Genomic DNA, 11,481 nt, shown 5'->3' with positions numbered 1-11,481 from the left:
CTGGAGCAAAGCATTCACCTGCTGAGTAAAGGACACCCCAGCATCTTGGCCCTCATGAACACTGCAGCCTCTGGGAGGTTGTTTCCTGCTGGTACTCCCACTGCCCCACCCCTAGGAGCTGTGTGGAGTGTATGGTGAAGGGTGCCACAGGCATGACTGGAACTCCATCTGATGTGGGGAGACCTTCCTTAAGACTTTCCTCCTCTGAGCCCCTGGAGCCCTCATCTCTCTTTAACTGAACTTGGGTGCCATGGGGCACATAGCAATTTTGAGGATCTCAGTTGCAACCTAAGCCTGAGTGACTCACGATCATCTGGCTATTGAGACATTCAGTTCAGTTCAGTTCAGTTGCTCAGTCGTGTCCAACTCTTTGCAACCCCATGGACTGGTCCAACTCTCACATCCATACATGACTACTGGAAAAACGGTAGCTTTGACTAGACAGAACTTTGTCGGCAAAATATGTCTGCTTTTTTAATAGTCTGTCTAGGTTGGTCATAGCTTTTCTTCCAAGGAGCAAGAATCTTTTAATTTCATGGCTGCAGTCACCATCTGCAGTGATTTTGGAGCCGAAGAAAATAAAGTCTGTCACTGTTTCCATCATTTCCCCATCCATTTGCCATTAAATGATGGACCAGATGCCATGATCTTTGTTTCTGAATGTTGAGTTTTAAGCCAGGTTTTTCACTCTCCTCTTTCACTTTCTTCAAGAGACTCTTTAGTTCCTCTTGGTTTTCTGCTATAATGGTGGTGTCATCTGCATATCTCAGGTTATTGATATTTCTCCCACCAACCTTGATTCCAGCCTGTGCTTCATCCAGTCCAGCGTTTCTCATGATGTACTCTGCATATAAGTTAAAGAAGCAGGGTGACAATATATAGCCATGACGTACTTCTTTCAATATTTGGAACCAGTCCGTTGTTCCATGTCTGTCCCCGTTCTACCTGTTGCTTCTTGACTTACACACAGATTTCTCAGGAGGTAGGTAGGGTGGTCTGGTATTCACATCTCTTTAAGAAATTTCCAAGCACCCAAACCTTCTAAGAAATTTTACAGAATTCGTTCTCGTTTTTAAAGACTGGCAGCATTCAAAATATTCCTCCCAAGCATGCAGAAGCGCTCGGTAAATATAATTATACCTACTCCTTGCCCTACCTCCTCCTTCCAGGCGCTTCCCAAGACTCCTGACCTCCCGTCCGAAAACGTAGCGTCAGAAGGCGCCAGGCCCCGCCCGCTACCCCAGCAATCGCCCCGCCCCTCTACCAACACGCCTGCGCAGTTTACTTAGTACGTCCCCACCTTTTTCCAGCGCGTAGCCAACAGGGCGCAGGCGCAGCCCCGCCCCTCACGCCTCTCTTAGGTCGGGCCCGCCCCTCTTGGTTAGTACCGCCTCTTCCGCGTTGTTGGGGGAGCTTTCTGTAGGTGGAGTGCGAGCGACGTATGCCGCCGGGAGTCAGCTGAGGTAAAGCCCAGACAGCGAGATATCTCTGCGAGTAAAATGGGGAGCCCACAGGGGAGAGGGGGACAGCCCGTGAATGAGTCCTGTTCCTGGGAAGGAGCTGTCGGGGCTTTCGGAACGGCCCGAGGTCACGACCAGATTCTGTTCTGTTGCCGGCCGGGCGGGCAGGCGGGGGCGGACAGCTGAAGGAGCAGCTTCTTTAAGACTCTCCTTGGGGCTCTGTCTGGGACGAGCTCTGGCCTCATCGTGTGTCTCCAGTCCGGGTTCAGCCGGCGCCTGGGTTCGGGGCTTGGGTTGTGACAGGTGTCCGAGTTCAGAGTTTAGCCAGGGGCCGGTTTGAGACTCGGTACGTATCAGGCTATATGGCTGGGCTCAAGGCTCAGGCAGTCCAACGTCATGACTAGTTTTTCATGTGAGGAATGTTTCATATTGTGAACTCCATTATTGTAAAGTGAACTATTTTCACTTAAAAGTTCCTGACGTGTGTGGGTCGCCGTCCTGTGAGGAGAGAGAATAGTGTGAGAGCCAATCTGTCTCCTTAGGAAGTTTCCAAGCTACCTTATCAGATGGTCAGTGGCAGATCAGAGGCCAGCGTGGGTGACAGGATTGAAATGTTGGAAATGCTCGAGTTTGGGTCAGGCAGTCCTCGGTCCAGATCTCACCTCTGCCACTTAACTAGCTGTGTGCCTTCACCACGCTGGCCTCTGATCTGCCACTGACCATCTGATAGGTGGCCTGGAAACCAACTCCCTAAGGAGACAGACTGTATCTGCCACTTACTAGCTGTGCAGGTTGTTTTCCCACCCAGAGCTTTAGCTTCTCTTGTATTAAAAGGGCACAGGAGGGTCATTGTGAAGGTGAGTTGCAGTCCCCTAGTGTGGCACCTGTCATGAAATGGGTGCTGAATATTTGGTGCATGAAATGAGTTTGGTTTCTAGGAGTTAGGTCATTTTGGACGTTAGAAAGGCCTTGGGGAAAGAGTTAAGGTGACCTAGGTTTTGAAGCCTCAGTGGGGTTTACAGGTGGAGCTGACCTTGCAGGTTGGGTCAGTGCTTATTGACCAGTCCTCATATGCCCAGCACTGTGCTGGACAATTCATGTCTGTTATTTCACTGGATCCTCAGCCACTGCCCCAAGTGCTTTCAGCCCCACTGTCCTTGGCTTCAGCCCCTCTAAAGAAGGCTTGGCTGGAAGTAATGTAGAGAGGGTTGGTGTTTTGTTTTGTTTTGTTTTTAATGTGGAGCTGGGGCAGCTGGAGACTTTGGTGATCTCTCCCCAACTTCTCCCACATCAGCTCTTCCCTTTCTGTGATCCATAGTGCTACTTGGGTTCTTGACTTTGGGAGGCCTATTATGCTAGCAGATTTTGATGGTTATAGGGCCTAGCAAGGGAGTACCTCTTAAACTTGGATGCATGAAGCTGAACCTGGGCAGTGAGTTCTGTGAACAGGAGCTGTTGGGTTCTGGCGCAAACTTAGGAAGATCCCATAGTAATTTAGTAACTTGGTTCCTTTTTCATGGGTGCCCATGTGATCTTCCTGAGAAATGTTCTCAACATATCTCTGCTCAGAAACCTTGGTTGGCATTGTTGCCTACCTTATGGAGTTTGGACTCCTTGGCCTCATGGAAAAGCCCTTCCATAGTCTGTTCCCAAATCTCTCTCCTGCCCTGTTTCCCTTTGTTCTCTTAAACCTGCACCCTATGGCCCAGGCAAAATAAAATTTTTTTTTAATTTCCCTCAAATACTCCCTTGCATGTTCCTTTAGTCACTCTTCCTAGAGTCCCCACCTCCATCTTTCAAAGCCTATGTCTCCTGTAACCTGTCATTGAAGTTTCTCTGATCCCCACTACTGGATTAGTTGCCCCCTTCCCATCTTCTGTAGCAGAAGCTACACCTTGAATATAGCTCTGATTACAGTATCCCTTGGGATGTGTCCCCCAAGATGTGCTCTTGAGTACATTGGTGGAAAGGGACCATGTCTGTTTCATCCCTCCTCTGCCTGGCACATAGTAGGCCTCTGCAGTGTGTGCAGTCAGATGAGTCAGTGACATTTTTAGATACTCGCTTTAGTCTTTGTTTTATGAGCTTTCAGGTTCAGAGTGGGCCTTTGTGTTCTTCCTTCTTTTTGTGCCTAAGGAGAGTCCTAGTTTAGATTGATGGTGCCCTAATTATAGGCATCAAAGGTAAGAAAGTGCAGGAATCCTGCACAAGGCAGAATCCGTCATTGCTACTATTGTTTTCAGCCTCTTGCCTGGCCTTTGCTGTGAGTTCTGTTGGCAAGGAGGTGATGTTCTGTTCAGGAACCTGCACTGAATATGTTATAGTTCACAAAGGGTAAGGTGCACAGGTGGTTTACCAGTCAATTGTCCTGACCTTGACTTGGCCCCTCTCCTCTGGGAACGAGCAGCTACAATTTTTCCTTGCCAGCAGTTTCACCATCTGGACCAGGAAGGCTCTTTGGTGATTGTAGAGAAATATACCTCATTGAAGGTACAGGGAGCTTGGGCAACATCTGGTTCTTCTTCGACTTTACAGGTGGGAAGAGGCCAGAGAGGGGAAGGAACAAGACTGGACAAGACATGAGTCAGTGGTAGAGATAATATGAAAAGGAAAGATTCTGACTCTGTTTTCTTCCAGTCTGCTACTTTATAAGAAAATATTGAAAATTTATTGAGTACTTATTATGTAGCATATACTGTTTTAAGTGCTTTATATGTGACATGTCAAAACTATGTATTCTACAGACTTGGAAATGGAGGCAGCTAGAAATCATTCAGATCTACTTTGGGGTTCTACATGTTTGCTTTATGGGCTTCCCTGATAGCTCAATTGGTAAAGAATCTGCCTGCAATACAAGAGACCCTGGTTCGATTCCTGGGTCAGGAAGATCCACTGGAGAAAGCGTAGGCTACCCACTCCAGTATTCTTGGGCTTCCCTTGTGGCTCAGCTGGTAAAGAATCTGCCCGCAATGCAGGAGACCTGGGTCCAGTCCCTCAGTTGAGAAGATCCCCTGGAGAAGGGAAAGGCTACCCACTCCAGTATTCTGGCCTGGAATACTGTTTGCTTTTTAATATGGTTTCAATGGCTGTCGTTCTAACCAGTGGGGTAGAACAGTTCCTCAGGGTCACCTACCTCCATGAGGGAGTGATGTCCTCCCAGCCATGTCTTCCTATATCCTGAAGAAATGTCTTTAGACGAGTCCAGTGTGGGTTGAAAGAGTGGGTATAGAATGAAGCAAACTGCATGAGTATTAGTGGCTCTTAGTTTAGGAATATTAGTATACTGTAAAAATTGCGTGTTAAACAAGTCAGGCAGTGAGAGCAGAATTTTAGAAACTCAGTCCAGGAGCTTTCTGTAAAGTTTATCAGTCAGTGATTCAGTTCAGTTCAGTTGCTCAGTCATGTCTGACTCTTTGCAACCCTGTGGACTGCAGCACGCCAGGCCTCCCTGTCCATCACCAACTCCCGGAGTTTACTCAAACTCATGTCCATTTAGTCAGTGATGGCATCCAACCATCCCATCCTCTGTCGTCCCCTTCTCCTTCTGCCTTCAGTCTTTCCCAGCATCAGGGTCTTCTCAAATGAGTCAATTCTTCGCATCAGGTGGCCAAAGTATTGGAGTTTCAGCTTCAGCATCAATCCTTCCAATGAACACCCAGGACTGATCTCCTTTAGGATGGACTGGTTGGATCTCCTTACAGTCCAAGGGACTCTCAAGAGTCTTCTTCAACACCACAGTTCAAAAGCATCAATTCTTTGGCACTCAGCTTTCTTTATAGTCCAACTCTCACATCCATACATGACTACTGGAAAAACCATGGTGGCAAGATTCAATTCAAAAAACACATATTGAGCTCTTTCTACATACAGGACCCTGGTATTGAGAAATATACACAGAAGAGAGCAACACATTTCCTGCTCTCCTATAAGTAATTGTCTTCTCAGAGCCTTCTCCCTCCAGTAGTTGGCAAGACAGATAAGTACCTAAATAACCAAAATCAGGTTGACTCTAGTGAATGTAGTAAAGAATGTAAACAAAGTGGAAGAAATCAATCCCAACATGACCAAAGGGGGTTCAGCAAGGAATCCTGAAGGTTGGAAAATTTATGCTAGGCCTTGAAGGAGGTTCATTCTGGTGAGAAGGATCAGCTTGGGCAGTGGTCTAGAGTTGGAGGTGAGGTAGAGGGAGAGGAATGGATTTGGTGAGGAAGGGAAATAAACTGAAATGATTAATTGTGGCCATAATGTATAGAGGTATGAAGAGAAGAACACTGATGTTTATCTAGTCTCTACTCTGCTTTGTGGCTGAGTATGTTAGATGTATTACACACTATAATTTATTTAATCCTCAGAATCCTGTAACATGGGGATATTTAACCCCAATTTAAAGATGAAGAAACTGGACCTCAGAAAGATTAGAGTGATTTGTCCAAAGTCATGTAGCTCATAAGCGACAGAGCTTGGTCCAAACCTATTAGTGTTGGATTCAGAGAACTGTGTTCTTTTCACTGTATTGCAAGACTCCAAATGCTGTGACTGGGGTTCTGTTTATTCTGTCTTCAGAAAAAAGGTAAAGAGGTTGGAGAACAGGAACATTTTGTTGCAGCACACGAGCTCTTTAGTTGTGGCATGCAGGATCTAGTTCCCTGACCAGGAATGGAACCAGGACCCTGTGCACTGGGAGCATGGAGTCTTAGCCACTGGACCACCAGGAAAGTCCCAATAGTAATATTATTGATAATAATAATTATTATTGATAATAATTATAACAATTATTATTATTGATAATTATTATTAACCAATTAGGTATTGGTTTTATAGAAGGTATATTTTTATGACCATTTCCCTACTGTCTTACTCTGATATCATTGCCTTCTCTTTCTTTCCATTGTCCCATCAAGAAAATTTGAAACATAGTCATACCTCATTTTATTGCACTTCAAAAATATTGCATTTCTTACATATTAAAGGTTTGTGGCAACTATGTATTGTCAGATGATGGTTAACATTTTTTAGCAATAAGTGTATTTTATTACTTTCAATTAATTTTAATAATATTAAATTGATTTAATTTAATGATTAATTTTAATTAAGGTATTACATTTTTTAAGACATAATGTTATTGCCTACTTAATAGATTACCATATACTATAGATATAACTTTTACATGCATCAAAAAACCGAAGAATTTATGTGACTTGATTTATTGTGGTGATCTGGAACCAAACATGCAGTATCTCCGAGGTATGCCTGTACTAGATTGTTCCATCACAGGACTGCAAAGGATGATATAACAAAAACTGCCAGTAGGAAAAGGGTCAATTAAAAGTCAGTGGCTCAAAAAAAAAAGTCAATGACTCATTAGAAAAGTCTTACCTGACTTTTGTTTCACCCACCCGGTCTCCACAGCAAATAGGAACAGAGCTGCATATTTATTTCCTTTTGCACAGCCTTCAATAAAAATGCCTACCAGGAATTCCCTGGCAGTCCAGAGGTTTCTGTGTTCTCACTGCCGAGGACCAGGGTTCAATCCCTGGTCAGATTACTAAAATCCCACGAATTGCATAGTATGGCCCAAAAAAACAGTACTCAGCCAAACCCCTTCAATTCACTTGCCAGAAAGTACAGTAACAGTGTATTTTGAAAAATGCTCCCTGATTTGGTTCTTCTTTCTCTCCAACTTAAGCCCCTCTAGCCTGAACTTAAGCTGTTTCTTCTTTTTCCACTTTCCATGAATATGGAAAAGTTCCCTCTGATTATGAGAAAGGATGAGATCAAGATTTTCTCATGAGAACCTTTTGTAGACTTAAAACCAGAATCAAATTGGGCCTCATCTTCTCTTCTGGAGGTTAAACAGCCATGTTTTCTTTTATTTCACTGTTAAAACATATTTTCCATTGCTTGGATCACATTGGTTATGCTTTTCTTTCTCTTAGGTCTTCTCCTTTTGACAGCGACCCAAAATGTGCTTAGTCTGCTAATAGGAGTCCAACTAAAACAGTTTAAGAGCAGAATAACTTCAGATGTTTTCATTCATTCATTAACGTTTATTGAATGTTTACCCCATGTCAGGCACTGTGCTAGGGGTAGAGGACCCAGAGGTGAATCAGACACAGCTTCCGCCCTGTGGCTAACTCACAGTTTAGGGGGAGATGCACAATAAAATGCTACAGGTACTGTGATCGAGTTATGCACAAGTGTAGGAAGCTGGAAATTGTTCAGTGAGTTTAGGTAGAAACTGTCCATTTTGCCTGGGTTATAGATCAGGACTTCTTTCAAGGAGTGGTAAGATATAATGCCGGAGGGGTGGGCTAGGGCAAGATTGTGGAGTCCCTGAGTGACAGCGTGGGAGCTTGGTCATTCCAGAGGCAGTAGATACCCACTAGAAGTGTTGGAGCAGGGAAGTACCAGGCTCAAATCTGGCTTTTCGGATCAAGGACAGAGATACTACAAGCTTATCTGTCTTATCTGCCCTGCTACTGATGTTTTATGGAGGGAAATGTCTTATTTGTGTACTTGTTTTTTTTTTCTCTAAAGCTTCTATAGAGAGACTAGTTCTTGAACTCTGAAAAAATTCATTCCCTGTACAGCAGAAAATTCATGAATAATTGAGAGAGAGTTGGATGCTTGACCTATATAAGATCCGGTGGCAGACCAGTCTGTGAGATTTAGCCCGATCACATTTCACCCTTTCCCAGCTGTATACCAGGAAGAGGTGTGGGAATGAGGAGAGGGTTCCAGGGCACTTCTGGATATTTCGTATGGAATGCTAAGAAGGTAGTGTGAGAGTCAGAAGTTCTTTCTGAGGAGGAAACAAGGCCCACTAGAATTTGGAATGGTGTCAGAAGGAATCAGGGCCAACCAGGCACTCAGAATCCTGGGTCATGTGTCTGAAAAACCTCCAAACTCTGTCTCTGCCTCTGTACTCTGCTCTCAGTTTGTTCTCTTCTGCTGCCCAGTTATGGTTTACAGAGTGGCTGGATTGCTTTCCAGAGTCACAGCTGATCTGAGGAAGCCATATCCCAAGCTAGAATAATAATAACTATTTATTGAGTGCATACTATAAACCAGGCATTGTGCCATGAACTTGATATGGATTAGCTCATTCTCACAAAATCCCTGTCATGTAGCTGTTATTGCTCCCTTTTGATGGATGACGACGGTGAAACACAGGTTAAATATTATGTCCAGGGTTACCTCATTATTACACGATAAGGCTAGACTCTGAATCTAGGCCCTAATGACTCAAATACCCACTCACTTTCTCCCTCCCAAGCCCTGGAGTGGCTCCAAACAGAATAACATGAAAGTCCATAAAGGAATTGTGAAGGCTGTTTTTACTGTAAGTCTACTAGAGGTGGAAATGAACAGAAATGTGTGTGTGTGTGTAGAAGGATGGAGTTGGTGAGGAAAGAAAAGCTGGATTGGCAAACTATGGCCCTCAGTCGATATCTGGCTCACCACTTGTTTTTGTCTGGACTGCAAGCCATTTACATTTTTAAATGGCTGAAAAAAAGTTCAAGAGAAAAATTAATATTTTGTGACACAAAAATCATATAAAATTAAAACTTCAGCATCCACAAATAAAGTCTTACTGAAATATAGCCACACTCATTCATTTTCATATCATCTCTGGCAGCTTTTGCTCTGCAAAGGCAAAATTGAGTAGTTGTTGTGACAGAGGCCATGTGACACACAAAGTATAAAATATTGACTCTGGCCCTTTACAGAGAAAAATTGCCAACCCCTACTATAGGCAACAAGAAGGGACCAAGAGATTCAAACCTATGGCAAGACTGAAAGCAGAGTTAAAAGTCAAGGGTGTTCAGGGTTGTCCCTGGAAGCATTGTGGTCATAGAGAGAGGGAACATAACCTGAGCTTTTGTAGACCTTGGAAATAGTTTCCTTGGGCCACAGAGATTTGTTTGGGAATAAAATGCACAATAGGAAGGATTATTCTATGTGTTAATGTTCTCTCCTGAACAATAAAGAAATATTTTATGGATGAAATAATTCATTCAGATATTAACTGGAGCCCTTTTTTGTGCCAGATACTACATTAGATGCTGGAAATGCAAAGATGAAAAAATACATCCTTGCCTTTGAGGAGCATATGGCCTCATGGGAGAGCCACGTGTGCATGAGGGGAGCCAACGCTAAGTATTACAATAGTAGATGTGCTTTCAATTCAATGTTGGATGAAGTAGAAAAAAAGTCAGGGACTATTCCTGTAAATTGTGGGACTGCTGTCAGTAATTTATAGTGGGACTGGAAGGATAAATGGGTGTTATTTTTCAAGGAACTACATACCAGGCTGAAGGAGAGCCTGATCATAGTAATAGTTGGAGCTTATGAGGTTGGAAGAGAAAGCAACATTAGAAATGATTTAAAGGTTCTGTGGCTGAGTGACTGGCAGGTTGATAATGTGATAGAGAAAAAGAGAAAGGAGGAAGGAGGTGGTAGCTGGGGGCTGGGGACAAGTCCAGTTTGGAACATGTGATTTGAGGTAATGATGAAACACATCCGGCTTCCAGTTAGGAAAACACTTTAGAAATGTTAGCACGAGGGCCTAGAATTCAGATTTAAACTAGATTTTCAGAGCTTTTCCATTGGGAAAAGGGGAAGTACATACTCATTGCATAGAGAAATTGACAAATCAACTTTGGCAGCTGATAAGTGGAGCCATGAGATTAAAAATAGCAGTGGACGTTCGGAAAATGAAGTCATCAGATGGAAAACCAGCAATAGTTAGGCAGTTGGTGGAAAACCTTGTTCCTGTTCATGCTACCAGCTGTTCTCAGCATCTACTTTTCCTTTCTGACTCTTGCCTCCCACCTTTGAGTCTTAGACCTGACCACTGGGAGATGGACCCAGAATTCATTCATCTCTAAATAAGTGGACAACAGAGCAGTGGCAGCCTTTACCTTCTGTGTAAGGCTTTTCAGGGAACAAAGGTGTCCCTATCTGTTATCCAGGTCCAATTACTTCTTTTTGGGTTTAGAATGCCACAGTGGAAGCATAATCTGAAAACTTTAACCCAGACACTTGTTAAATCAAAGTTTTGTGTCAGCATTTTAAATGCTCCAAAGCTTGATTTTAATGACTGGGGAAATCTATGATTGCCTTACTGATATAACACAAAGATTTAGGGAATACAGGTTGATCTTTGTCTTCTCTGGTTATTAAGTCAGTATTTTTACATTCTTTCTGTTTCTGCTTTCTGAAGATTTTCATGCCAGACATGATGAAGCAGAGGCCAATGGAGAACTGAATAATGTCTACTGTGCACCAAGGCCATTGAAACCTTTCCTGTAGCTGGAAAACAGCAGCCCCCTGACAGAAGCATTATTGAGGGTGAAGTTTCAAGTTTACAGAGGACTCGCTTTGCAGAGTTGGGCAGACCGATAGGTAAGATTGCATGCCCATTTTACTTAACTTTAGGAAAAAAATTGTTACCTTTTGGCCACACCAGATGATTCATAGAATCTTAGTTCCCCAACCAATGATTGAACCTGTGTCCCCTGCATTGGAAACTCAGTCTTAACCACTGGGCCTCCAGGGAAGTCCCTTACTTAACACTTTAGATTGCATCAGCTTGAAACTACAGATTTCCCCACTATCTGAAAGTAGAACCTTCCAGTGAAACCTTCCTTAAGCTGAAATGGTGTAAAGCAATTATCTTAGGACACATCTTGCTAATAGGTGCAAAAAATAAATGGAGATCAAGCACAGATGCTCACAGATAGAGTTCCAAGCTCCATCAGCTAGATGCTGAGTGTAGTTCCTAGGGAGGGAGTTCAGTGGTGCCACTCTCACTGCTCACGGTGCATGCTGCCACTGTAACATTCAAGATGTGCTGAACTACATTTTCACTTTTCATCCTTTCTCATAAAAAGGAAAACCCTCTTAGTATTTATTGAAAATGGGTACATACTACAAAGGGCTTTCATAAAAGCAAAGTGGCATAAAGTGAACTTTCCATAAGCTGTGTAGACCTGTATCTGATATTGCCAGAGGAAGG

The 11,481-nt window shown here is 43.5% G+C and overlaps 1 protein-coding gene across 4 annotated transcripts in view; it reads left to right on the top strand.

The window, feature by feature from the left end:
- The first annotated feature begins 1,352 nt into the window (after window positions 1-1,352).
- The window catches only part of MKNK1 (MAPK interacting serine/threonine kinase 1), a 44,906-nt gene continuing 34,777 nt past the window's right edge, over window positions 1,353-11,481 (top strand). For 3 of the 4 annotated variants that reach the window (XM_055401728.2, XM_055401729.2, XM_055401726.2), the window contains exons 1-2: window positions 1,354-1,463; window positions 10,687-10,868. The gene's annotated coding sequence lies outside the window, so the exon portion shown is untranslated. Of the gene's footprint in view, window positions 1,464-10,686; window positions 10,869-11,481 lie in introns of all 4 variants that reach the window. The other variant, XM_088835273.1, reaches the window with a different exon arrangement.

This window comes from Moschus berezovskii, chromosome 4, assembly GCF_049115385.1.
Source record: "Moschus berezovskii isolate FMDL1 chromosome 4, NW_MosBer_1.0, whole genome shotgun sequence".
NCBI lineage: Eukaryota > Metazoa > Chordata > Mammalia > Artiodactyla > Moschidae > Moschus > Moschus berezovskii.
Note: the sequence above shows the minus strand (reverse complement) of the source record. Positions and strands in the feature narration are given on the sequence as shown.